This window comes from Capra hircus, chromosome 20, assembly GCF_001704415.2.
Source record: "Capra hircus breed San Clemente chromosome 20, ASM170441v1, whole genome shotgun sequence".
NCBI classification, from domain to species: Eukaryota; Metazoa; Chordata; class Mammalia; order Artiodactyla; family Bovidae; genus Capra; species Capra hircus.
Window position 1 is genome coordinate 2,268,971 of NC_030827.1, and position 27,568 is coordinate 2,296,538.

Consider the following 27,568-nt stretch of genomic DNA (forward strand, 5'->3'; position numbering starts at 1 on the left):
TTAAGTGATTGTGAAGACTCAGTGAAATAAAATGGTAAGCACAAAGTGCAGTCCCTGGCACACCGGAGATGGTGTTTCTTGTTAGCATTGTTCACTGTTGTGAGCCTGTCTGACTCATTCCTCCTTCCTCAAAGACCAGCAATGAGCTGGTGAGTTCCTGAGTTGCATAAAACACTGAGCTCCCCTTTCCCATGTCACATGTGGCGTAGGGTCAGTTGCATACAGAGCTATGTAATTTTTCTGATATGGACAGATAACAAGAACGTTAAAGTTGACATCTCCTAAGAATTAAGAAGAGATGCTGCAGGCTCAAAGGCTGAAGAGGCCAGCAGAAAAATGCAGATGAGATAAGCGAGCTTGGTAGGAAAAACAGTAACCCAAGGCAAGGGTAAATGGTACTTTATTCTGGACATTAGGCAGGTAGCTTATAAGGAGGGGTGGGAACTAAGGCAAGCTAGAAGCAGCTCAGTCTAAGCTCATCACAGCCATACTGTAATGGGAGCCTGGAAGTGTAAGGTTGGGGTCCAGTGTTGCTAGACCTTTTATAAAAAATAAAAAGCAAGATTTTTATGTTGCAAAACAATGAAATGCAGTCTACTGTGCTAGGCAGAATATAGTCAAGTACCCTTAAAATACTGAGATTATCTTGAAAACTTGGATGGACCCAATGTAATCACAAGGGTCCTTAGAAGTGGAAGAGGGAGGCAGAAGAGGGAAGAGTCAATGGGAAACGTGATCAGTGACTGTAGAAAAAAGACACAGAGAGATGAAACATTTCTGGTTTTGAAAAATGGAGGAAGGAGGCCAAGGAATTATGAGTGGCCTCTAGCAACTGAGAAAGGCAAGGAAAAGGATTCTCTCCTAGACTCTTCAGGAAGGAACATAGCCCCTTACTTTAGCCCAGTGAGACCTAAGTCAGACTTTCACCCTCCAGAACTGTAAGGTAATGAATTTGTGTTGTTTTAAACCACTGCATTTGTGGTGATTTGTTACAACTAATACATTAACTAACGTAAAAAAAAAAAAAAAAAGAAACAAACAAGTGGGCCCAAGAAGTCACATCTGAGGTCTGTCCCAGTGAGCCACTTCTGATTTAGAATCAATGAATGACATAGACTCTTTCAGTTGGAAGAACTCATCGACCTAGTTACTGCCCAGAGGTGACGCAGATCACGCAGCTCGACTCTCACGAAGGATGCTGACTCTCAGAGCAGGATTCCCGGCACCATCCGGGGCACTGGTGAAAGGCAAACGAGGCGAGCTGACGTCGGAGAAGCCCCTGCCGGGGCGACGTTCACCTGCGCAGTGCCCACCTAAACGCATCTGGGAGGAGATGCACGGTGGGGAGGAGAGCAAGAAATAGCAGTTTCCATGGTGTGGGTCACTCTACCTGCTGGTCTCTTCAAGGAAACCAGTGAATGGCCCAGGGTGAGCTCATGACGTCTGACTCCAGGCGCTGTGTTCGGAACACAAACCCTGTCCAAGAGAAGACTTCCTTCTGGCCATGCCCTTTCCCTGCCATTGGTGCCAACTCAGCTGCGACTCCCAGACTGACGTTCCTGTTTCCCAAGCCAGTGGCATTTCTTTCTTTCTTTTCTTTTTTTTTTGGCACATGTAAGTTCTGAGGCACCATTCTGTTCCCTCAGGAAGATCTGTACTGGGTGAGAACCTGGATGACTATGCCTTCATTCAGCAGCAGCATCTATGGTGCTGGTTTTCTGAGCGCTGGATCCTAGATGCTTCGCGTTCAGAGGAGGCCTAGAGTTGAACCTCTGGAAAGTGGAGCCAGAGACTCGTCGCTATAGAGCAAGGAAGCCCCCCAGAGTCCCCACCAGTGGGTGTCCTTTAGTTACGGGAGTTCTGCTCGGACCACAGCGCCCCTTGCACTGCCCCCCGCTCCCAGGAAATGACTTTGAACGCCTCTCCTGGGGCGTGTTCTCTTCAGGTTTCCAGTCCTCAGTCTCCTTCCCTCTTGCACCATCACCCTTCACTCATTCGCTTTCCCTGTCGAGCTCCCCAAAGAGGTTGAGCCTGTGACTGCTGATCTTTATCCAAGTCCTGTATTCAATTCAATCCACTTATTTATTCTTTCAAGAAACATGTATCGAGCGCCTGCTATGTGCCAAAACATTCTAGATAACGGAGATTCACGAGAAAACAAAGCCTTTAGTTTTATGGGGTCTTATAATGATAAAAATAATGACAAGATAGTAGTGATGATAATAATTAACAGTCATTGAATATTTACTTTGTGCCAGGCTATGTTCTAAGCCATATATACATGTTTATTTCATCCTCATAAGAGCCTTATAAGCTTTTTTCCTCACTGTTAGATAAGGATATACTCTGGTTTCTCTTCAGATTGTGTAAATCTTTTGCCTTTTACTGTAAGATAAGGAATGGTGATGGACAGGGAGACCTGGCATGCTGCAGTCCATGGGGTCACAAAGAGTTGGACACGATTGAGGGACTGAACTGAAGACAGGGAAACAGAGGCACAGAGAAACTCCATCTGTGTGCAGGAGAAAAGCATTAGCAACGGAACAAATAAGGGTCTCTGGGATTCTACTGTGCAATACGGCAGCCACTAGCCACATGTGGCTGTTTAAATGGAAAGCAAAGTGAAAGGAAATAAAATTAAAATTTCAGTTCCTCAGCTACAAGCATTTCAAGCAGTCAGCAGTCACACATAGCCAGCGGCTGCCATTTTGGACACAGAACATTTCTATCATCACCAAGCTCTTTAGGGCAGTGCTGGTCTAGAGGGTTGTAGTCAATAATGGACGCTCCAGGGTTTGAATCCTCTCTGACACTCACCAGTTTAAACAAATGTCTTAAGCTCTCTGAATCTCAGGTTATTAACCTATAAAATGTAGTTAATAAGAACACCATCCTCATTGAGTTTAGGGGAATACAAATTAATTCTTGGACATTTAGAACAGCGTTCAGCACATAGTAAACATTTGATCAATTAGAAGCTATATTATAAATATATAAAATGATGGGAGGGAGTGATAAGTATCATGAAGACAAACAAAGCAGAGTGAAGGGACAGAGGGTGAGGAGTGCCGGCTTGGACAAGTCAGTCAAGGAGGTCCTCCTGAGGCGGTGGCATCTGTAAGAAGTCAGGAAGCCAGACCGAGGCAGCCAGGAAGGACACCTGAGCAGAAGCTGTGGGTGAAGCTTGTGAGGCTGCAGCCTGCTTGGTGTGTTCCAGAAACAGCATCCCAGCAGAGAAGCGGGGAAGCAGTGAGCCAGGGAGGCAGGAGAGAGGACGTGACTCCAGAGACACTGCCGGCCCCGGGGCAGGACTTTGGTATTTGTTCTGAGTGTGGTAGAGGCTCCCGGTGGGTTTGGGGCAGGGAAGTGAAGGGTTCTGAATTATATTTTGTGGAGTCACCCCAGCCATACGTAGGGCTTCCCTCTCGGCTCGGGTGGTAAGGAATCCGCCTGCAATGTAGGAGACTCAGGTTTGACCCCTGGGTGGGAAGATCCCCTGGGGAAAGAAATGACAACCACTCTGGCATTCTTGCCTGGAGAATCCCAAGGACAGAGGAGCCTGGTGGGCTGCAGTCCCCGGGGTTGCAAAGAGTCAGACACAGCTGAGCAACTGACACTGGAACCGCAGAGAGAGGACTGGCGGGGAGCCGGCATAGAGGCAGGGAGCTCGTGGCGTGATAAGGAGTGGAGACGAGAAGCTTCCGTGGTCAGAGCCCCCTCCACGCCGCTGGCCCCTCTGTCGAGAACTCTGCCCCAGTGTCCTCCTGCCTCGCTCCCTCACCTCCTCAGATCTTGACTCAAAATTCACCTTTTCAAAAAGGGGTGAGGAAACCAACGAGCAAGAAGCAAACAGTGGACCCAGAGGTCACTATCAATAGACACAGCGGTTGTGGACGCACAAGCCTGTTTGAGAGAGAGAGAGAGCGACAGGACTTCCTGGCTGGGCGGTTGGGGAAGGTTCCTGCACGCTGATGGATACCAAAGACGTGAAGTAAAGGGAACACGTCACTGGAAACAGCTCAGGAGGGCCATGGATAGAGGCAAGCTGTCGGGAGAGCAGGGTGCATGGCTGACCTTGGGGAAATTCACAGACTGGTGTGTCTCTCTTTAACCACTAACCATGTGAAGGCATCTCTGTTCTTCCTCGCCAGCCTTGTTAAGTCACGTATACCCTGTTAGATTTAATGTCAAACAGCATTTCCTCTATCCCGGCCCCCCTCTTCTCTCAGTGCCTGGTTGGGTCTTGTAAAGGGTTTGACTCCTCCTGACCCCAAAGGCTGAAGAACCTTAAAACCATAATCACAGCTATTGTAATTAGTGTTGCAATGAGCACTGGATTTGTGGGCACAGCAGGAGAAGGCGAGTGTGGGACAAACTGAGAATGCATCATTGACATACACACAGCTCTCATGTATATATGCACTATCATGTGCAAAATGGGTTTCCCTGGTGGCTCAGACCGTAAAGAATCTGCCTGCAACACGGAAGACCCAGGTTTGATTCCTGGAAGATCCAGGAAGCTCCCCTGGAGAAGGGAATGGCTGCCCACTCTAGTGTTCTTGCTTGCAGAATGCCATGGAGAGAGAGCTCGGTGGGCTACAGTCCACGGGGTCACAAAGAGTTGGACGTGATTGAGCAACTAACGTGTAAAACAGAAAGCTAGTGGGAAGTTGCTGTATAACACAAGGAGCCCAGCCTGGGGCTGTTCTGTGATGACCTAGAGGGGTGGAGTGGGGGGAGGGGGGAGGCTCAAGAGGGAGGGTGGACATATACATGTGTGTATATATATAATGACTGGTTCACGTTGTTGCATGGCAAAAACCAACACTACATTGTAAAGTGATTTTCTTCCAATTTTTTTAAAAAAAGAAAGAAAACCCCAGTCGCAAGGGAGCAAACTGCAGTAGCAATAGCTACCTCGAGCTCCCCCTGGTGGCCTTCCCCGAGCTGCACCGCTCTCACCGTCCACGGCTCCCTGCGCTTCAGTCTCTCCGCCTCCGCCCTGCCCCTGCCCCCAGCCACACTGGCTCCCACTCTCCCTCTTGGTCCGGCCCGGTAATCAGAGACTGGGTCAGACTCGAAGCCTGGCTTTGAGTCTGGTTGCTGTACCTCACATCCCCAGGCTTATCTCCCTTCCTGACTTTTCTTAGCTCTTGTCTGATTATCTGACAAGGGTTCTAGAGCCCCAGCCCCCCACTTCCCCAAAAACAGACTTCAGAATCACTTCAGATGATTCAGCGGAGGTTGAGAACATTACCCTGTCCCTTCCATGAGAAAGAGTAAAGCGCCTGCTCTCCACTTCAATGCTAAGGGAATGTCAGGATTAAGCATTACCTCCTTGGGAGATTCCCTGAGCCTCCAAACACGGGTGCTCCCCAGGGGGCTGCACCCACTCTTCATGTACCGCCAACCAGGAGGGGCCATCTGACCACTCACCTCTCCCACTGGATGAGGGTCTCCTTGAGGGCAGGTCAACACAGTATCTCAGGAGAGACAGGCTTGCTGGCACAGAGGGGCTTTATGAGGCCTAACCGGCCCAGATTAAGGCTCTGCGACAGCCTGGCTGGCAGGGCCCTGGGAAACCAGAATACAGGTTTGTTTCCCTTTCTCACTATCCAGCATGTGGGAATCCTTCCAGACCTGCTTGGTGCCTCTTCAGCTTGCTTTTTGGTTTCTCCTAAAAAGCACAACTGGAGGATCTGTAAGACTCAGCCAGGGCTGGAGGGCTGGAAGCACGAGTCAAGAGCACCCTCTAATTGCAAACACGGAGGTCAGACTTCTCAGGACGTAACTGAAACAGCACATGGGGGTTTTCGTATCTCCAGGAAGACTCTGAGGCACCTCTGTTTAGAATGCAGTGAATCCTCGGCACTGCCTGGAGTGCTCAGTTGGTCAGACGGCAAAGATAGCGGGGGCAAGGGGGCGGGGAGCAGGCATGATGGTGTCATAGACTTGCAACACCCAAATGCCTTCAAGTTGGTTATTACCTTCATAGTTTATATGGTTTGAATAAAGTTATGATTTTTCTCTTTCTATAAAGGTAAAACAGTCATTATGGAAACGTTAATAAAACACGAGCAAGAAAAAAGAATAGTAAAAATTGAACACGAAAATTATTTTCTTTTTTAAAAATTCTTTTGCAGTGTCAAAATGGGATCACATTGTTCTTACAGTTCTTTGTCAGTTCACTTCAGTTCAGTTCACTTCAGTTCAGTCACTCAGTCTTGTCTGACTCCTTGCGACCCCATGAACAGCATACCAGGGTTCCCTGTCCATCACCAACTCCGGAAGTTCACTTAAACTCATGTCCATTGAGTTGGTGATGCCACCCAACCATCCCGTCCCCTGTTGTCCCATTCTCTTCCTGCCTTCAATCTTTCCCAGCATCAAGGTCTTTTCCAATGAGTCAGTTCTTCACATCAGGTGGCCAAAGTATTAAGAGTTTCAGCTTCAGCATCAGTCCTTTCAGTGAATATTCAGGACTGATTTTCTTTAGGATGGACTGGTTGGATCTCCTTGCAGTCCAAGGGACTCTAACAGACATCAAGTTCAGACATCAAGAGTCTTCTCCAGCATCACAGTTCAAAAGCATCAATTCTTCAGTGCTCAGCTTTCTTTATAGTCCAACTCTCACATCCCTACATGACTACTGGAAGAACCATAGCTTTGACTAGACAGACTTTTGTCAGCAAAGTAATGTCTCTACTTTCTAATGCTGTCTAGATTGGTCATGACTTTTCTTCCAAGGAGCAAGTGTCTTTTAATTTCATGGCTGCAATCACCATCTGCAGTGATTTTGGAGCCCAGAAAAATAAAGTCTGACACTGTTTCCACTGTTTCCCCATCTATTTCCCATGGAGTGATGGGACCAGATGGCATGATCTTAGTTTTCTGAATGTTGAGCTTTAAGCCAAATTTTTCACTCTCCTCTTTCACTTTCATCAAGAGGCTCTTTAGTTCTTCTTCACTTTCTGCCATAAGGATGGTGTCATCTGCATATCTGAGGTAATTGATATTTCTCCTGGCAATCTTGATTCCAGCTTGTGCTTCATCCAGTCCAGCATTTCTCATGATGCACTCTGCATGTAAGTTAAATAAGCAGGGTGACAATATACAGCCTTGATGTACTCCTTTCCTGATTTGGAACCAGTCTGTTGTTCCATATCCAGTTCTAACTGTTCTTGACCTGCATACAGATTTCTCAGGAGGCAGGTCAGGTGGTGTGGTATTCCCATTTCTTTCAGAATATTCCACAGTTTATTGTGATCCACACAGCCAAAGGCTTTGGCATAGTCAGTAAAGCAGAAATAGATGTTTTTCTGCAACTCTCTTGCTCTTTTTTCGATGATCCCATGGATGTTCGCAATTTAATCTCTAGTTCCTCTGCTTTTTGTAAATCCAGCTTAAACATCTGAAAGTTCACAGTTCATGTACTGTTGAAGCCTGGCTTGGAGAATTTTGAGCATTACTTTACTAGCATGTGAGATGAGAGCAATTGTGCAATAGTTTGAACATTCTTTGGCATTGCCTTTCTTTGGGATTGGAATGAAAACTGATCTTTTCCAGTCCTGTGGCCCCTGCTGAGTTTTCCAAATTTGCTGGCATATTGAGTGCAGCACTTTCACAGCATCATCTTTTAGGATTTGAAATAGCTCAACTGGAATTCCATCACTTCCTCTAGCTCCGTTCATAGTGACGCTTCTTAAGGCTCACTTGACTTTGCATTCCAGGATATCTGTCTCTAGGTGAGTGATCACACCATCGTGATTATCTGGGTCATGAAGATCTTTTCTATATAGCTCTTATGTGTATTCTTGGCACATCTTCTTAATATCTTCTGTTTCTGTTAGGTCCATACCATTTCTGTCCTTTATTGGACAATTCTGTATAATCCCTTTTAAAAAATGTATGCAACATATTGTGAACATCTTTCCTATGGTTGAATGTCTGGAGCAGCTTTTTAAATGGCTGTAGCATGTCCTGGTATCTGCAGGTACTAGAATTTATTTCAGTAGCTCCCTACAGTTGGATATTTATGTTGATTCCACATTTCACTATTATAAACAACTCAGAAATGAATCTTCTTTTATCCATGATTATGTCTGCAGGATAAATTACTAGAAGTAGACTTTCCCAGGTGGCTCAGTGGTAAAGAATCAACCTGCCAACGTGGGAGCCACAGGAGATGCGGGTTCGAGCCCAGGGCTGGGAAGATGCCCTGGAGGAGGAACTGGCAACCCACTGCAGTATTCTTGCCAGAATAATCCCGTGGACAGAGGAGCCTGGTGGGCCATGGTCCCTGGGGTCTCACAGAGCTGGACACGACTGGAGCAACGGAGCATACACGTGCGCGTGCCTCTAGGGTGAATTGCCAGAAGCAGGCTTGCTGGGCCAAGGCTGTGGACTCCTATAGCTTTGCTGCGTCTCACCCCACTTCTCTCTCCCAAGAAAGCGTCCATTCTGGCTCCAGTTAGCAGGGCGCAAGGGGGCACGCTGTTGTTCTGTGGCATTCGCTCCTGCCAAGGCTGCCTTTGGTGTTCCCTTAACCTATATAATTGAAGTCTACTTCAGCAGTTTAGATTGATTTCCCTGGTGGCTAGGCCGGTAAAGAGTCTGCCTGCAATGCCCAAGACCTGGGTCCAATCCTTGAATTGGGAAGATCCCCTGGAGAAGGAAAAGGCAACCCACTCCAGTACTCTTGCCTGGAGAATTCCGTGGACAGAGGAGCCTGGTGGGCTACAGTCCATGATGTCGCATAAGAGTCCGACACGACTGAGTGACTAACTTTCACTTTCACTTTAACCTATATGGGACAAGTCCTAGAAGACCCTCAATAATCTGATGCATACCAAGGATGGCGGGTGAGAATATCAGCATCACACTTGGAACAATGAATTTTAAAATGCCCTGATGGTCCTGTCAAACACATCGCAGAGGTTAATAGACTCTAGGGTTACACAGACTTGATTTGAATCCTGATCTTGACTTGGGCAAGATCTTACTAAGATTCCATTTTCTCAGCCGTGAAATGGAACCATAATATCGCATCTGATGGGGTTTCTTGGGAATTAAATGTAATCAGGTATGTGAAACCCAGAGCACAGAGTACGAAGTGAGCACACAGTAGCTAGAACTGTCATTAAATAAGCACAATAATTTGAGCCAATATAACAACTTGTTCACTTAGTTGAGGCCTTTAACAGGCCCGTTAAACTGAAAATTATTTTCAACCAGCACAACAACTATCCTCATGGGAAAAGGTACCTCCATGAGTTAATTTCCTTAAACATTTACTACATTCTGTGTTTTGTAATTCAGGGTTTCTTAACACTCCCTGTGAAATTTTATTTAACCTAGCAGGCCCCATTTTTACTAAACTTGTTCTAGCAAGCTTTCTCCATGGCAAGAAAAAGTAAACTCAGACTAGGCCACCAGGTCAGAGACTCCTTGAATGGGGAGCTAGGGGAAAATGCAGATCTTTGGATCTCTCTGAGTCCTCCGGACTAAGATCTTTGGGTAGGTTCCAGGGGTCTGTCCCATTAGCAAACTCCCAGATAATTCTTAAAGCTGACTGGGCCCCAGACCGCAAGCTGGCAGTAAGAATCCTAAAAGGTAACCATAAATTGGATATTGGGGGACTTCCAGAGGAAAGAATGCCATTTTTGTTTTGTTCTACTAAACACTCTAACTGAAACATCATTTCTACTCTGTCCAGAAGGAAACATGGTCTAGGGTCTTTTAACAAGGTTAGCCCTCAGTTTTAAACCTTCTGCTGTGGCATTTTATTTTTCTTTCCATCTTAGATCAAACTCTCAGAGGACCCAGGAGGTGGACCTTCTGGTTCACACCATTGGCTGGGTGGTGGAGTCCAGAGTTCCATGTCCTTCCTGGAGGACAGTCATTCTGGAACGTGTGCTTTCCATCTAAATGTCCTTTGGCAATATAAGTGCTGCCTCCAACAGCTAGCCTCAGCGCTGGCTCTATATGCAGAAGCCACGTGTTAAAAACTGCTTTGTTCATAATTGGTGGCTTGGTCTAGAAAAGAGAGAGCTTTTAAAGAACAATTCTACACCGCCCCTTTCGAGTTCTCCCAGGAAGATTACTGGTATTTCATTTTAAGTTAGAGTTCCTCTTTCTCCCTCTCTCTTCAAAGGTTTTCATATATCTGCCCAGGCCATCCATGGAATTATTTAATCAGGTACCAGGCACTCTGTACAAATTAATTTCAAATAATTGGGATTGACCTCGGAAAGGTCAGTGTAAGGATTGTTCCCCTTTCAGCGGTCCAGCATCAGCAGCCTTACTCCAATTAGCACCGAGCACATCCCTTGGGTGGAGTAGAAAATGGCAACCCACTCCAGTATTCTTGCCTGGGAAATCCCATGGACAGAGGAGCCTGGAGGGCTACAGTCCCTGGGGTCGCAGAGAGTCAGACGTGACTGAGCAGCTAAACAGCAGCCGCAGCACATCCTTGCGGGGGGCACCTGTCATTGCGGCCACGGTCGAAGGAGTGTGCATTACACAGCAGAACGAAGGGGGTTAACTTTCCCCATCCCTCTCCTCTCTTGATGCAGCCCAGCAGACACTCAGCACCAGGATTTTGAGGTCTGAGCTGGTGATGCAGAGACGTGTATTCACCTGGAACATCTGGAGCACTATCTACGCCTTACCTGGCTCCCAAGGGTGGCCCTGAAGTGTGGGTCCTGCCGCCTGACCCTTCAAGGTACTATGGCTGCTGCCCGCTTTCCGAGACTGTTCCTATGCCTTCCATTTTTTGAGCTCCCAGCCTCCACAGTTGTTCAATACATGCTATTTGTTGTTTAATGTAGAGTCAGTTTCTGCGATCGCTAGGGACTTTGGACCCCAGTTTATAGATCAGGAAGTCCAGTTCTGGGTTGTAACTCTTAAGCAAAAAGCTCCCCTCCTTGAACACACACAGGTATCAAGAAATATCTAGTCTAGTCCATGCCAGGCTGGATCTAGAGTTACAGTATCAAAAAAAGAGTATGGTTTGGTTTGGTTTCCTCACTGAGGCCTACACACCAGTGTATTTCCTGAGCTGTGCGTTCAGTGTGGCCAACTCCAGGTCTACAGACAGAGACAGTATTCCACTGGCGCGGCACACAAAGCAATTTGAGTTACAATATAGACGAATATGGGCCTCCCTGGTGGCTCAGCAATACGACTCTGCCTGCCATGCAGGAGACGCAAGAGACGCTGGCTGGATCCCTGGGTCGGTAAGGTCCCCTGGAGGAGGGTATGGCAGCTCACTCCAGTGTTCTTGCCTGGAGAGTCCCATGGACGGAGGAGCCGGGCAGGTTACAGTCCATAGGGTCTCAAAGAGTCAGACACGACTAAAGCGACTTCGTACACACACACGCACAGATGAAAACACACATTTTAAAGAGATTGGGTTTTGTGCACATGCACGCAAGCACACGCATTATTGCATGTTGGAAAAATGCAGTTAGCTCATCTAAGTCACAATTTCATACGATGTTGCCCAGAAAGAGGCAAAGATTTTTTGGAGTTAAAAAATTAAATGAATTACCAATGTACTTCCTGATTCTATGAATTCAAATTATTCTAAGTATCTCATATAAGCGGAATCAAGCAGTATTTGTCTACATCTATCGCATATTGGCTGGAGAGGGAATGGCAACCCACTCCAGTGTTCTTGCCTGGAGAATCCCATGGACAGAGGAGCCTGGCGGGCTAGAGTTCGTGGGGTCGCAGAGTCGGACGCAACTGAGCGACTAGCAGTGCTACTGCTAATGCATACGGGGGGCTCCCCAGTTGGCGCTACGCTGCTGGTAGAGAACCCACTTGCCAATGCAGGAGACACAAGAGAGGCAGGTTCGAGCTTTGAGTTGGGAAGACCCCCTGGAGGAGGGCATCCAACCCATTCCAGTGTTCTTGCCTGGAGAATCCTATAGACAGAGGAGCCTGGGGTCTACAGTCCATGGGGTCGCAAAGAGTCAGACACGGCTGAAGCGACTGAGCGCAGCACAGCACCGTCATACTGGAAAGCATTTTTAGGGCTAACTTAATACGCGCCCTACAAACAGATGTGTCTTCTTTCTTCCCCTCTCTATGATACGCAGTAGGTTCTCAGCAGTTATCTATTTTAAACATAGTAGGGTATAGATGGTAGAGGCCAGAGGCTGTGGGTGACGATGGGGAGGGGGAATGTGGAATTAGTGTTTAACGGGGACAGTTTCAGTTCAGGAAGGTGAAACCTTCAGGAGACGAACGATGGAGAGTTCCACAACAATGTGAATGTGCTTAGTGCCGCTGAGCTGTAGAGCTAAACATGGTTAACGCAGGAGGTTTTACATTATATGACTTTTACCACAATAAAAACATTTTTAAGCATGAATTGAATTAAAATAAAATGGTAAATAGTGAAGAAGTAATTGTGTTTAATCTTACACAAAATAGCAACAGCAAGAAGACATGATGTTGAGACACGAAGTTCTGAAATCTGAGGCTCTAGTGGAGGGGGAAGCACCTCTCGGGGAGAGTCTTAGGCCGGATTCTGGACCGTGACGTGTCAGCCCGAGGGGGGCAGCTTCTTGGTACCACTTCTTACGTTAAGATGGATGATCTTCAAACTTCCGCTTATTGTTGGCCATCCATTTTTTTATCTGCAAGTATCAACAAAACCAAGCCTGGGTGAGAGAGATAGGCTTTCTTTATCCAGTGTCTAATGAGCAAATGATAGAGGCAAGTTTCCTGTCTGTACAAAGGGAAGTTCTGGGAAGCCCGTGGACTGTAAATTCAAGACTGGTGTTAAGCCAAGGGCACGGGCAAAGCACGTCCTCCTGGCACTGGAGAAGTTCAGAGCTGAGGCACCTTCCGCTTGCTCATTGCTTTCTTCCAGCATTCAGTGCAAATGTATTACCCACTTCTCAGATGCTGGACACTGTGCTGTTAGCTGGCATTCCACAGTCAACTATGCCCCAGGGCCTGTCCTCCTGAGTGAGACTAGGCTTCCTCTGTCCCCCAAGGCTTATTGGTGTTGGTAAAGAGGTCCTGGTTTGCGTAAGACCAAAGGAGCGGGAGAGCACTGATCTCTGTGTGTTTCGGGAGAGTGTGGGAGACACTGTGCAAGCCAACCAGGTATTTGCAAGCCTCTCTCATCTAATAATTCACCGGGGCGTTAGTCTCCTCATCTGTAAAATGGGATAGTAGTATGCACACAGAAAACACGTCAAAAGGGGAAAGGCTTAATAGCATTCACTTGTATGCATATAGCTCACTTTTCATCAGTTTACCCATGATAGATAGTTAGGTCATTTCCACTTGCGGCTGTTGTAAGTAGCAGATGGGAGGATGCAAATTATTCAGTCTTAATGAAGAAGAAAATCTTGTCACGTGCTACATGCTGCAACAGGAATGAACCTTGAGGACCTTATGCTAAATAAAATAATCCAGTCACAGAAGGATAGATGCTGCCTGATCCCCTGATATGTAAAGTCATGATGTAAAGTAGTCAGGTACTTCTTAGTACAACAGAAAGTAGGATGGTGGTTTCCAGCAGCTGAGAAGGGAAAATCTGGAGTTACTGTTCCAAGGTTCTAGAGTTTCTGTTTTGCAAGCTGAAACAGTTCCAGAGAGCCGCTGTCCAGCCAAGCACACACACAGCTGAGCCTGCTGCGCTGGGCTGTGCTCAGTCACTTAGTCCTGTCCCACTCTTCGCCACCCCGTGGACTGTAGCCCTCCAGGCTTCTCTGTGCACAGAAATTTCCAGGCAAGAATCCTGGAGTGGGTTGCCATTTCATACTCCAGGGGATCTTCCCAACCCAAGGATCAAACCTGCGTCTTTGTGTCTCCTGCATTGGCAGGCGTATTCTTTATCACTGTGCCTCCTGAAAAGCCCAAACATGAATGTATTGTACTTCTAAAAATTTGTTAGGCTAGATTTCATCTTAAGTTTTTCATCACAATAAAAAAAAAGGTTAAAGGTCTAAGCAAAAAAAACTATATATTTTTTATGAATATTTACATTGGTAGTAAGTGTATAAAAGCATGGAAGGATGCCATCTACCAATCTTCTGAAAGCAATTGTTTCTAGGAAGGGAGGGAGAGGAATGAGATTGGGGAGGGGAGGACTTCAATATGTTTGTAAAGTCTTAATTCTTAAAACGAGAGGATCTGAAGCTAAGAGGGCAAAATATGAATTTATCAATTTGGGGTAAGGGGTGCATTGGGATTCCCTGGTGGCTCAGAGGTTAAAAGGCTTTGCCTTCAAGGCGGGAGACCTGGGTTCAATCCCTGGGTCGGGAAGATTCCCTGGAAAAGGAAATGGCAACCCACTCCAGTATTCTTGCCTGGAAAATCCCATAGACGGAGGAGCCTGGTAGGTTACAGTCCATGGGGTCGCAAAGAGTCGGACACGACTGAGCGACTTCACTCACTCATGGTGTTTGAAATATTCAACAATAATAATTAAGAAAAAGAAAGTGCTTATATTATGCTTAAGATATTTAACAATAATAATTAAAGATAAGACTGGGCTCAGCAAAGTGCTTGCGACAGAGAAGAGCTCAAAGAGCGGCAGCGAAATAACAAAGGGGAACGCAAAGCCTGTGCGGAGATCCAGAAGTCCAGAGCGCTTCCAGAGGAACTCGGGCTTTCTTGAAGCTGGGGGAGGGAGGTGGGGCCACAGCGCAAGAGCTCTCTGACACTGAAGGCCAGCTCCAGCCCTGGGGACCTGCCCCGCAGGTTTAGCATGGAGAGAAATGAAGTCCCGGCTCCACCCCTGAGCCCTCCATTATCAGGGGCTGTACAGCAAGGCAGCTGGAACTCTGTCCTCTGTTGTCGGTAACCATGCAAAGTGGCGCAGCTACTTTGGAAACCAGTTTGGTCATTTGTAATAAAGTTAAACATTCACTTACCCTGTGAACTAGCATTACCATTCTGAGGTATTTGCCCTAGAGAAGTGAAATGTACACGAATGTTTACAGCAGCTCTATTCATAATCGTCAAGAAATGAAAATAACCCAAATATCTTCCAACTGGCAAATGGGCACAAGAATGGTGGCACGTTGATACCATGGAAAGCCACTCAGCAACAAAGAACAATGAACTCTTGATCCATGCAACCGTTTGGATGCATCTCAAAGGTATCACTTGGAGTGAAAGAAGTCAGTCTCAGCAGACGACATACCGTGAGACGCCTTACATATAACATTCTGCAGAAGACAAAACCACAGCGGCAGAGAACACAGCAGTGATTGCAGGGCCCAGGGACTCGGGAGAGGATGACTGCCGAGGTTGTTTTGGTAGAAGATGGTTTTTTGTGTTGGAATCTGTTCTGTATCCTGATTGTGGTGGTCGGTTGGTTATACAAACAAACCTCGACATTAAAACTCATAGGATTCTGCACACCAATTTTGCTATATCTTGCTATCTCTTAATTTAAAAAACAAAACTGTTTAAATGCTGGAAGCAGCAGTATACTTTGCAGGTGGTCAGCCATCAAAGATTGCTTTTTTTGTTCAGTTGCTCAGTCATGTCTGACTCTCTTTTGCGACCCCTTGGACTGTAGCCTGCCAGGCTCCTCTGTCCTTGGGATTTTCCAGGTAAGAGTCCTGGAGCGGGTTGCCATTTCCTCCTCCAGGGGTCTTCCTGACCCAGGGATGGAACCCTTGTCTCCTGCGCGGCAGGCAGGTTCTCTGCCACTGGGAACCCTAACATTGGGAATCCACCTGGGAAGGCCTAACATTGGCACAAAATGTCAGATTTGTCATCTTTGCAAAATGTGAAGCAGTTGTTTTGTATATATCTTCCAAAATACACCATATTTGTCTTCAACTCCAAGTTCATTTTATGCGAAATGCAAGTCCAATGTATGCATATGTATTGGGAAATGGAGAGTTTCCCTTCAGTGCGTAAACTTTGTGTCCCTCTTGAAGGGGGTAATGAGAAAAGCGGGAACTGGGGGCTGAGCATGGAGACAAGGTCAGCAGAGGCAGAAGTGGATTATGTTCTCTTTCTATTTACTTATTATTTGTTGCCTTGAAGCCCTAGAAAAGGTGGACAAACAGGCCAGAGAGGCTGGTTCAGACAGTGGGGGGCAGGGGCGCTGCCCACACGAGCCGAGCAAGGTGTTACCACTGCTGAACAGAGACATCATCTTGGAGACCTGCAGGGGCTTTGAGAAATGTCTGCCCAGCAGGCGGACAAATGCATTAATCACCCCAGGCTTACTTCCTTTGTGCACCCAAGAGTTTTCCATGCTTTGGGCATCCCAGGGGGATGGAGAGCAGTCAGAAATAGAACACAATCAAAACTTGGAATACGGACTAGATGGAGCATAGAAGCAATGTCCCTTTCCACGTGTGTCACTTGCAACTAAAGAAAACAAATTTGCAAATTAATTTTGAGATGTATAAAATATATGAATGGATGGATGGATAGAAGGTTGGCTAATTGCTGGACAGATACAGGATAAAAACAAACTTAGGTCCTCAAGAAGATGAAGCGTAAGTCTCCAGTCTGTATGTGTTGGCTATGCATAAGGACTTCCTTCTAATAAGAATATGTGGAAATGTGGGGGAAAGGGCAACTTCCCTCTTTGGAGTAAACATCCTAATAATCGCTGCCTCAGCCAGTGATCAAGACCAACTTCAACAGTGGTAAAGCAGGCGGATAGGACAGTTTATCCCTGTGATGTGATGTGATGTGAATGGCACATTACCTCTGCAGTCTTTCTACCAAAAACTTAAAACCTCAGGCTAGTCACGAGAAAATCTTCATATTCACAATGGGCAAGATATGGAAACGATCTAAGTATTCCTCTACAAATGGGTGGGTAAAAAGACAGGGAATATATAGTGGAATACTACTTTAAACACGAGAAAGAAGGAAATCCTGCTATTTTGCAACAATAGGGATGAATCTTGAGGGCATGACGCTAAAAAATAAGTCAAGCAGAGAAAGATACAGGTGGTATGATATCCTTTATATGTGGAATCTAAGAAGGCTGAACTCATAAAAATAGAAAGTAGAATGGTGAAAGACAGGGAAATGGGAGATGTTGGTCAAAGGTCACCAACTCTCAGTTATAAGATGAATACATTCTGGAGATCTAATATAAAGCATGGCAATAATGGTCAGTAATACTGTATTTCCATACTTGAAAACTGCTAACAGAGTAGATTTTAAATATTCTCACCACAAAAAAAATGATAAGTAAGGAGACAGAGGTGCTAACTAACCCTCCGTAACCCTCCGTGGTGATCATTTCACAGCATGTAAATGTATCAAATCGTCACAGTGTACATCTTAAACTGACACAGCTTTTTATTAAACTTTGGTGGCTCAGAGGTGTAAGTGTCTGCTTGTAATGTAGGAGATAGGGTTCGATCCCTGGGTCGGGAAGATCCCATGAAGAAGGAAATGGCAGCTCACTCCAGTATTCTTACCTGGGAAATCCCATGGACGGAGGAGCCTGGTGGCCTACAGTCCACAGGGTTGCAAAGAGTTGAACACGACTGAGCAACTTCACTTTCATAGCTTATTGACAATGTTGTGATAGTTTCAGGTGGACAGCAAAAGGACTCAGACATATACATGTATCCATTCTCCCCTAAACACTCCTCCCATCCAGGCTGCACACGACACTGGGCAGGACTGCCTGTGCTATGCAGCAGGTCTTTGTTGGTTACCCATTTTAATACAGCAGTGTGTAAATGTCCGTCCCAAACTCCCTAACTATCCCTTCCCCCATCCGTCCCCCCAGGAACCATGTTTGTTCTCTAAGTCTGTGAGTCTGTGTTTCTGTTAAACTTACACACTTTAGTATCTCAATAAAACAGGAAAAAATAAATTATAATTAATTTTTTAAAAAGAAAATTATCAGGCAATTCCCAACTGAGGGACAGTCTGCCAAGTACCTTATCATTATTCCTCAAACTGTCAAGGTCATCACATACAAGGAAAGTCTGAGAAACTGTCACAGCCAAGAGGAACTTAAGGAATTGTCGTTGTTCAGTCACTCAGTCACGTCCAACTCTGCGACCCCATGGACTGCAGCACACCAGGCTTCCCTGTCCTTCACCATCTCCTGGAGTTTGCTCAGATTCATGTCCACTGAGTCCATGATGCCATCCAACCATCTCATTCTCTGTCTTCCCCTTCTTCTCCTGCCTTCAGTCTTTCCCAGCATCAGGGTCTTTTCCAATGAGTCAGTTCTTCGCATCAGGTGGCCAAAGTATTGGAGCTTCAGCTTCAGCATCAGTGCTTCTAATGAATATTCAGGGTTGATTTCCTTCAGAATGGACTGGTTGGATCTCCTTGCAGTCCAAGGGACTCTCAGACGTCTTTTCGAACACTGCAGTTCAAAAGCATCAATTCTTCTGTGCTTAGCTTTCTTTATAGTCCAACTCTCACATTCATACATGACCACTGGAAAAAACATAGCCTTGACTAGACGGACCTTGCACAAACTTAAGGAGAGAGGACAACAAAATGTAATGTGGGTCTTCCTTTGTGATCCAGTGGGTAAGAATCCACCTGGCAATGCAGGGGACACATGTCTGATCCCTGATCTGGGAAGATTTCACATGCTGCGGAGCAACTCAGCCCGTGAGCCCCAACTGCTGAAGCCCCCGCGCCCTAGAGCTGTGCCGCACAACACGAGCAGCCGCTGCAGTGAGAGGCGGAGGCGCTGCAGCTGGAGAGCAGCCCCCACTCCCCACAGCTGCAGAAAAGCCGTATGCAGCAACTCACCGAACAAGACCAGACGCGAGTACCTGCAAACCCAACCCAGCACAGCCAAAAATAAACAAGCAAGCACATGATTTCAAAAACGTAGTGTGATATCCTGAATGAAGTCATAGAGCAGAAAAAAAAAGGATGCCAGCCCAAAACTAAGGAAACCTGAAACAGTGCGCGGCTTCAGCTAATAATGCTGTATCAGTATTAGCTCATTTGCTGTGGCAGCTGCGCTCTGCTAATACACGATGCTCATACACAGAGCAGGCAGTGCAAGGGGCCCCTGAATTGTCATCACAAGCTTTCTCCAAATCTAGGACGCTCTAAATTTGAAGTTTGTTTAAATAAACAACTTAGAAAAATGTTCATGGTAGAAGCTAGGTGGTGAATAATATTGGAGTGCAGGGTGAAATTCTTCCAACTTTATTGTGTGTTTGAAACTACTCCTAATTTTACAAGGTAATGTGTGAGCATTTCGTTTAAACTGCACGATAAGAAGATCTTGAACTGCTTCAAGCAGCTAGTAAGCAAAGCGTCGTAAGTTAAAATGGACTGTTTTAGCACTAATAAGATGTGCAAATTACCTCTGAGGTCTCATCCTCACTTGGAGTGCTGTGTTCATTGCTTTAGATGACTCGATGTAAAGTGATTTATAAAGATATTGATAATGTCCCCATCAACTTTGGTTCCTCCAACCCTGGACCTCCTAGCCTTGAGATTTTAAGATTCTTAACTGCAGCCTCTCCTACATGCCCCACAGTTGGAGAGATGCTCTATATTAACATATTTCCGCAGATGACCTAGTATCCTACTTCACAGACAAAAACAGGTATCAGGTATAGCTCCCCACTTCCTGTCCTCCTACCTACAAACTTATTTATAACCTTCCCACCCTCGCCCCTTCCTTCCAGTCTTGAGAGCTGGTTAGGGTTGACTCCTCCCTCTGCCCTCCACCCTCCCCTTCCTAATTCTTCCACAACAGTCACATTTTCCATCCATGATTTTATTGTTTTCCTAAATCTTCCATATCCTCTCCATCGACTCTTCTTCACAGACCTCCCTCCAAGTCTGTGAATTTCATCTTTAAACAGTGAACTGAGTTCTCTAGAGGCAAAATGAATCAAATGCAAAAAAATCTTTCCCCTGCGTCTGTTCCTCTATTTTTCTCATAGTCGGGGCTCTCAGGAGGACGCTGTCCACACTTGCCGTCTGCACACACGTTCATCCCCAGTGCCCGACTCTCACGAAGCCTTCCGCCCAGCTCACTGGTGGTTTCCCCAAGTTCCACCCAAGCAACCTGCAGGTGACCCCCGGGACTTAGTGCCCAGACGGCGTTCTCCAGCCCCTCCTTTGTGGCTAATCCTTCTCAGCATCTCTAGCTGGTTCCTCTTTCTCTGGTCACCCTGATAAATATCAGAGCTCCGTCTTGACCTTCTTATCATGCCTTAACACACTCTTCCTGCATGATCCAACTCCTCTGAAGGTCTCCATCTCTCAGATGACACCCATCTGCACTTTCCCACATGATACGGGGGCTGACGTGCAGCTTCTTCTGAGGACCTACCATATGCCAGCACTGCTTAAGCACTTTCCATACCTTGTCTCATCGGATCTTTTCAACAAGCGTAGGAGGGTGGTGCTGTGCTCATCATTCCACTTTATGGAACACAGAGAGATCCAACAGCTTGCCCAAGTTCACACAGCCTTGAACCCCACCTATGCCGCAACCACCGCACTGCTCTCCTTCAGAACACCTCCTCCTAGAGAGCCTTCATTTGCCCCAAAGTCAACATGTCCCAAATGGAAATCATACTCTTTCCCCACCTTGCACTTTTAGAGGAAGCTCCAGACTTGCTTTTACAATTGGGCAGAGAGGAACTCTTTAAAAAAAAAAAAAAAGGAAAGCAAATGAAAATAGTGATTACAAACTGAGGTTCAGAGCCTTGGAAACTCTGCCTGGGTTTTCCTCGACGCGTTCCTGGTGCTGCAGCAGGGTGACTCAGACACACATGTCTCATCGGCTCTTCATGGCTTCTCATCATCCTCTGTGCAGTGCAAGTCGCTCAGTCGTGTCCAACTCTGTGACCCCATGGACTGTACAGTCCGTGGAACTCTCCAGGCCAGAATGTTGGAGTGGGCAGCCTTTCCCTTTCCAGGGGATCTTCCCGACCCAGGGATTGAACCCAGGTCTCCCGCATTGCAGGCGGATTCTTTACCAGCTGAGTCACCAGGGACTGATGTCTAAATCCCTCAGTTTAGCATTTCCAAACTCTGCTTGACATTGCCAAGCTTACTTCTCACTCTGTTCTCCTTTTGTTCCTTTTTTCAAGAAATAATTCTTGAATACTAAGAATGGACCCAATTCCAATGCGTGTGTGTGTGTGTGGTGTGAGGGGTTTTTCCCATAACACCAAGCAACACTAGGGTGCCATCAGGATGTACGATGTGTGTGCCTGTTTAGTCACTCAGTCATGTCCAACTCTCTGCGACCCCACCAGGCTCCTCTGTCCATGGGATTCTCCAGACAAAACTCCTGGAGTGGGCTGCCATGTCCTTCTCCAGGGGATCTTCCCAGCCCAGGGACCCAACCCGTGACTCCTACATCGGCAGGCAGGTTCTTTACTGCAAGCTCCACCGGGGAATCCCAGTTCAAACTCTGACAGTCTTCCTGAAGACAGCCTCAGATCCCATAGGTGAAGGGCTCAGTTGCAAGAGACTTCCCACCCCATGCCCCCAACTTCAGTGGCCAACCTCAAGTTCAGGTTGTCACCTGTGCTTCTGACTGGCTGGCTGTAGATCAGCAGCCCCCTCCTTAGGTTCCAGCAGCTTGCTGGAGTGGCTCATAGGACTCACAGATACATTTCACTTCCTGGATCATCAGTTTATCATGAAAAAGATATACTAGGAAGAACTAGATGGAAGGAAGAACTAAGCAAGATAGGTAACTGAGAAGTACTGTGAAGTCAGTTAACCAAAGTGATGTCACTGAGGTGCTACTTTAGAAGGAATAGTCAGGTTCCCTTACAAGAAGGTGGTATTTGTGTGAAACCCAAATGGTGAGAAAGGAACAGCCAAGCAAAGAGGAGAAAAAAGTCCTGATGTGAGCAAGCTTGGGTATTTGAGGAACAGAAAAGGGTGGAAAGAGCAGCGTGAATAGGAAGGAGGCCAGGAGGTGAGGCTGGGGACATCCACAGGGATAAGATCCTGCAGCTTCTTGCAGGCCATGAAGTGGCGTCTGGAAATCAGTTAGAGGCATGTGTAATTGAGGGGTGAAGGGATGAGTAAACACACAAATACGACACATATGCATTGTCTCAGATGTAGTTTGTCTATGGAGGGTCTCTGCCTTGAGCCCTCCTCTGACCATCTGGTTCATATCAGGTAAGACAACCTTTGTCCTGAGCCCTGGGCACATTGCTGTTGGACAAGCTGAGGTGGCCACCTTGGCCCCATGTCCCATCTTCGAATCAAGGCAGAAGGACAGTGAACAGCCTTGCCCAGAAGCAGCCCAGGGCAGCCCAGGGCTAGATGTTACACCTGGTCCAGGACTGGTTTGATCACCGTGCCTCAGGGCTCCTGAGTGAAGAGCGAAGTAAGAGCTGAGTGAGGAGGGAAGGGCCAGAGACCGTGCAAGAGCCAGGAAACAGGAGATTTAGCAACAGTCACAGCCCCTTGGGGATCCTTTGGACCTACTGAGTAGCACAGGGAACCCCACTCGGCGTTTTGTAATGACCTATATGGAAACAGAATATATATGAAAGAAAAGCTAGTTGCTCAGCCGTGTCTGACTCTTCGCAATGTCATGGACTGTAGCCCACCAGGTTCCTCTGTCCATGGCATTCTCCAGGCGAGAACACTGGAGAGGGCTGCCACTTCCTACTCCAGGAGACCTTCCCGACCCAGGGATATCGAACCCAGGGCTCCTGCATATGGGCTCCCTGGAGGCTCAGACAGTAAAGAGCCCTCCTGCCAATGCAGGAGACTCAAGAGACTGGGGTTTGATCCCTGAATCGGGAAGATCCCCTGGAGTAGGAAATGGCAACCCTCTCCAATATTCTTGCCCGGAATATCTCATAGTCAGAGGAGGCTTAAGGGCAACAGCCCATGAGGCAGCGAAAGAAGGGGACATGACTGAGACAACTAAGCAACAACGTGTGTGTGTGCCTGTGTGTGTGTGTTTGCGTGTGCGTGTGTGTGCGTGTGTGTGCGTGTGTGTGCGTGTGCGTGTGCGTGCGTGTGCGTGTGTGTGTGCGCGCACGTGTGCGTGTGTTTGCGCGTGTGTGCGTGTGTGTGCATGTGTGTGTGCATGTGTGTTTGCGTGTGTGTGTGTGTGTGTGTGTGTGTGTGTGTGTAGCTTAATCGCTTTGCTGTATACCTGCTGCTGCTGCTGCTGCTGCTAAGTCGCTTCAGTCGTGTCCGACTCTGTGCAACCCCATAGACGGAAGCCCACCAGGTTCCCCCATCCCTGGGATTCTCCAGGCAAGAATACTGGAGTGGGTTGCCATTTCCTTCTCCATTGCTGTATACCTGAAACACTGTAAATCAACTATACCTCAATAAAAAAAATTTTTTTAAGATTTTGGATCCTTTCTCAAGCATTCATCGCTACATGAATGACCTTGGGCAAGCCTCTTCAGTTTCTGCCTCAGAAACTGCCTCAGTTTCCCCAGCGTGACCTGGGGACACAAGTATCATGTCATTGGGTTTGGAGAAAGAGTAAATAAGACAGCTTAATAAATTAATAAGGTTTCAACAGACATTATTTTCTCTCTTCCTTTCTCTAGACAAAGACGTCACTGCCTAAAAGTTAAGCTGTGGCTTCAGAAAGCGCCTTTGTTCTCTGCTCCTGTTCTGCCAAAGTGAGAAAATGATCAGAATCACGTGGTGAGTCTTGGTTCCCCATTTTGTTTGTCCAAGTTGATGTTTCCCATTTGCCACAATAGCACAAAAAAAAAAAAAAAGAAAGAAAGAAAGAAAAATCGAAACTGCTTCACTTCCTCTTCCCTCGAGACCCAACATGACAATCCCAATTGCCCTCCAGAGGCCTACTGCACATCACACAAGCAGCAGAGTCTTCAGAAGGCAAGAAGGTGTCTCTTCAAGGCTTGGAAACAGGATGAGAGCTGGGACCGCAGGAAGCAGGCATCAGACCCAGCCTCCGAGGGCCTCCGAGAGCCCGCCTCTTACAACACCTCCCCTGTCCCCACCTCGCATGGGAGCAGATCGTTCAACTTCTTAATTAGTTATTGTGGGAGGAATCATTCACATGGCTGAATTATTTTTCCTTCTCATTTAGTCCTTTTTGTCTTGCTCTTTAAAACAAAGTCCAAACAGACTTTGGGCCCCATGATCATCTAGGAAGGGATGGTTCGATGGTTTGGAAGCTGGTTTTCTGAAAGCCCTGGTCCCAGGAAAGTTCAACGTTGCCATAGTTTGCTAGGCCAACTGCGGATGCACACACACACACACACACACACACACACACACACCCGGCTCCAGTTCTGCTCCGCTCCCCTACCCCCAACCCCAGGAAGCAGATTTCTCAACCAGCAGGGCCTAGTATGAGTCACGGGCAATTCCGTTTTCTTTGGGGGCATAAGACCTCCCTCTCGCTCTTGGGGCCACAAGCAGTTGCTGAGAAGGAGGTGTGGTCCTTATCTCGAGGGAAATTCCCACATCTGTACCGCGGCAGGGGAAAGGCACAGTCTCTCTGCTCAACTGTCTGAGAGTCACGGAGGCCCTTGTTCCTGGTAAAGGCCTGTGTTCCTGGTCAAGGGCTGCGGTCTGGGGGACGTGCAGATGGTGGGGGAACAGTGCGGGGAAGGAAGGCTTATGTGAACCGTAGGCTCCTCAGGGGGTCTGCCCACGGTCACATGATGATGGGGGAACGGTGTGTATGACTCGTGGGGTGCATGGGGGGTTAGTCTCTATGTTGTGCCCAACTACTGTGATCCCATGAACTGTAGCCGCCAGGCTCTTCCATCCATGGGGTTTCCCAGGCAGGAGTACTGGAGCGGGATGCCATTTCCTTCTCCAGGGGATCTTCCCAACCCAGGGATCGAACCTGCATCCCCTGCACTGCAGGCAGACGCTTTACACTGAGCCCCCAGCGAAGCCCTGCGCATGCTCACACTACGTGTAAAGGGAAAAACAGGAGAGGAAGCAGAGGTCCTTACTGTCTGGCGCCACGGCTGGCTTCTGGGGCTTTCAAACTTTCCTTTAGCTGCTGCTGCTTATGGGGAGGGAATAAAGAAGAAGTCCCACCCGCTCCTCCCTGCACCTCGGTTGATCCATGAGGAGGGATAGCCAGGTCCATTGCTCACACGGTGTTCCTTCTTTCCTCAAATCATCTCAGACCAAGCAGAGAGAAGGGCAGCGGCCCTCCCCCAGAGAGCATCACAGCGGCAGGAGGGGAAGAGCCCTGCTAGGGGGCCCAGACTCTCCCTGTATCCGTGAGGGTGGTTCCATGGCTCCTTGGGGGTGGGGAAGACGAGTCTTCAGGAAGACTCAGCTCAGGCATCGTCTGTTTCCTGCCCTTTCTCAGGTGGAAACGATGCATCCCGCTTCTTGTCACCCACCCGCAGGCTGCCCCATCCTTGATAGGGACCGGGAGGAGAGAGACAAACCAAGCGAAGCCAGTAAGCCTTAAATCTCACTGGCAATGATGAAATATTATGCAAAAATTTTTTTAAAAAAGAAGCAAAATGATTTGGGGTGTGGGTCTTTTGTTGCTAACGTTCTGTGTTGTGGTTTTTAAGGATGAATGTATGAACGTATCATCTGCGTAACTGAAAATTAACAAAAATTATCATCAAAGCTACAAAAGAGAAAGCAGCCATAGGTCTGATTGGCAACTCTGCCCAGGGGTCAGCCCTGCCTGAGGCCCTTTCATCCCAGTCCTCTGAAGGCTGCTGTGGGACATTCTGGTGACCAAAGGGGCCTGCACCTGTCTCAGGACACATAGGGCTTCTGTTGACCCTTGACGCCGGGTGGGCAGGTGGGAGGGTACAAATCCCAGACAACAAGTCGATACAAAATGGCACTGCCCAGCCAAACCACAGGAAGAGGAGAAATTTAGTAAACAGAAGACACCTCACTGAACTCAGATGACGCAAATGCCCACGTCTGAGTCTTAGGTGAAAGGGGAGCGTGTCAAGCGTGTTCTCAGCGACGATTCATCGGAGAGGAAAACGTTTTACAGCGTGCAATCCTGGGAAGGGCCGTTCTGAGTCCAGAGTCCTGGGCCCTGGTTTCCCCAAGTTCAGCACAAAGAGTCCGCCGTCCACTCTGCTCTGCCAGCCCGGATGCAGTCTCAGGAAGGGGGGCGAAGGAGGGTTTCCGCTCAGACAACCTGAAACCCAAGCTCCTCGGCCCCTGAATTTAGTGCGGTTTTGCTGTGCTTCCCCCAGCAGAGGGCAGGGCAACATCGCTCTCCTCTCTCCCCTCCCCACCTCCAGGTCCAAACTAGAGAAGGTGAGCAGTAGCGGAACTGTGGCTTTTCTCCAGGGGTGGAAAGGCCGGAAGCCTGATTTCCTTCTGGGCCCCCGACTGGCCCAGGAATCACGGAGATCCTGATGTCACTGCTCCAGGCATCAGCGCTCTGGGTGCGCGGCGTGTGCGCAGGGCTGAAGTCGCTGTCACCCTGGGCTCACCTCTGCCCCTTTTATGGTGAGGCCGGAAAAAGCAGTGTGAGGCTTCTCTGAGCCCTTTAGGTCCTGTCTGGCGGACGTTTCCTGCTGAGGTTATGACATCACTGCATGACCTTTCCTCCTTCGGAGAGCGGGGTCCAAGTGTTGTTCCTGGGATGGTCCCTCGAGCTGAAAAGAACAAGTATCAGTGGTGGTGTTTACTCCCTAGGAAATGTGCTGTTTCTCAGGAAAACTGCAGAAGCCCCAGATGCATTTGCTGCAGACAAAGCTAGATCAGCAGAACAGGGGTTTGGACTCAGAGGCCAGTTCAGCTCTGCCGTGGATAGAGAGAGGATGCAGAATGCGGTGTTACAGTTCCTGGGCTTCAGGGAGCTCAGAAACTCCTTCTCTCTCAGCCCTCGCTGCGCCGCTCTTAATGGTGCGGGAAACTCTGCCCTCTCCCTGTAATGACACGGTTTTCCGCAGCCAGTTTCTCTGTCATTTTCCGCTTTTCCCTGATGGTGTGAGAGAGCTAGGTGTGACTCCCTGGGGCCTTTCTGCAGCCTCTCCTCGCCTCCAGCACCCGCTCTCTTTCTCCCCTGCCTTCTGCTTGCTCTCTCCCTTTCCCTCCCATTCTCCTCTGCCCTCTGTCCTCTCTCTGCCCGCCCCAGGCAGGAAGAAGAGCATGCCAATTTTGTGTTTTGCACAAACACAGCCAGTTTATGCTGCTGCCCTTCCCAGCTGGGGACATGTTTATTTACATTTAGGAAAGTGAGGAGAGAGGCTCAGCTGGGAGTTTCTAAAACCAGAGAAAATTACAGTGATACTTAAAAGTGATGCCCTTGGGGACTTCCCTGGTGGTCCAGCGGTTAAGAGTCTGAGCTTCCAGTGCAAGGGAGCAGGTTTGGTCCCTGGTCAAGGAACCAAGACCCCACAAACTTCATGGCATGGCTTAAAAAAGTATTTTTTAAAAAGCGATACCGTTGTCAAGGTGCTGAGCTGCTGTTTGATTCAGCCGGCCACTAAACTCTGAGTAGAGGGGCTTCTGGAGGGGCGTGTTGGAAAGGAAGAGGGCTAAGCTATCCCTTGATGTCAGGGTTAACTTTCGCAATGTCCCCAAGCCAAGTGACAGAGACAGAAGCATAGAGGGAAAGAAGGAGGCAGAGTAAGACAGAGACAGCCAGGGAGGCCAAAACACCAAAGGGCGAAGGGCAAGA

General features: G+C 47.8%; 1 long non-coding RNA gene across 1 annotated transcript in view; it reads left to right on the forward strand.

Moving 5' to 3' along the window:
- LOC106503306 overlaps positions 1 to 24,690 on the forward strand; it is a 32,795-nt gene extending 8,105 nt beyond the window's left edge. Inside the window, exons 2-3 of the long non-coding RNA XR_001296945.2 lie at positions 10,575 to 10,723; positions 23,508 to 24,690. This is a non-coding gene — a long non-coding RNA (uncharacterized LOC106503306). The remainder of the gene's footprint in view (positions 1 to 10,574; positions 10,724 to 23,507) is intronic.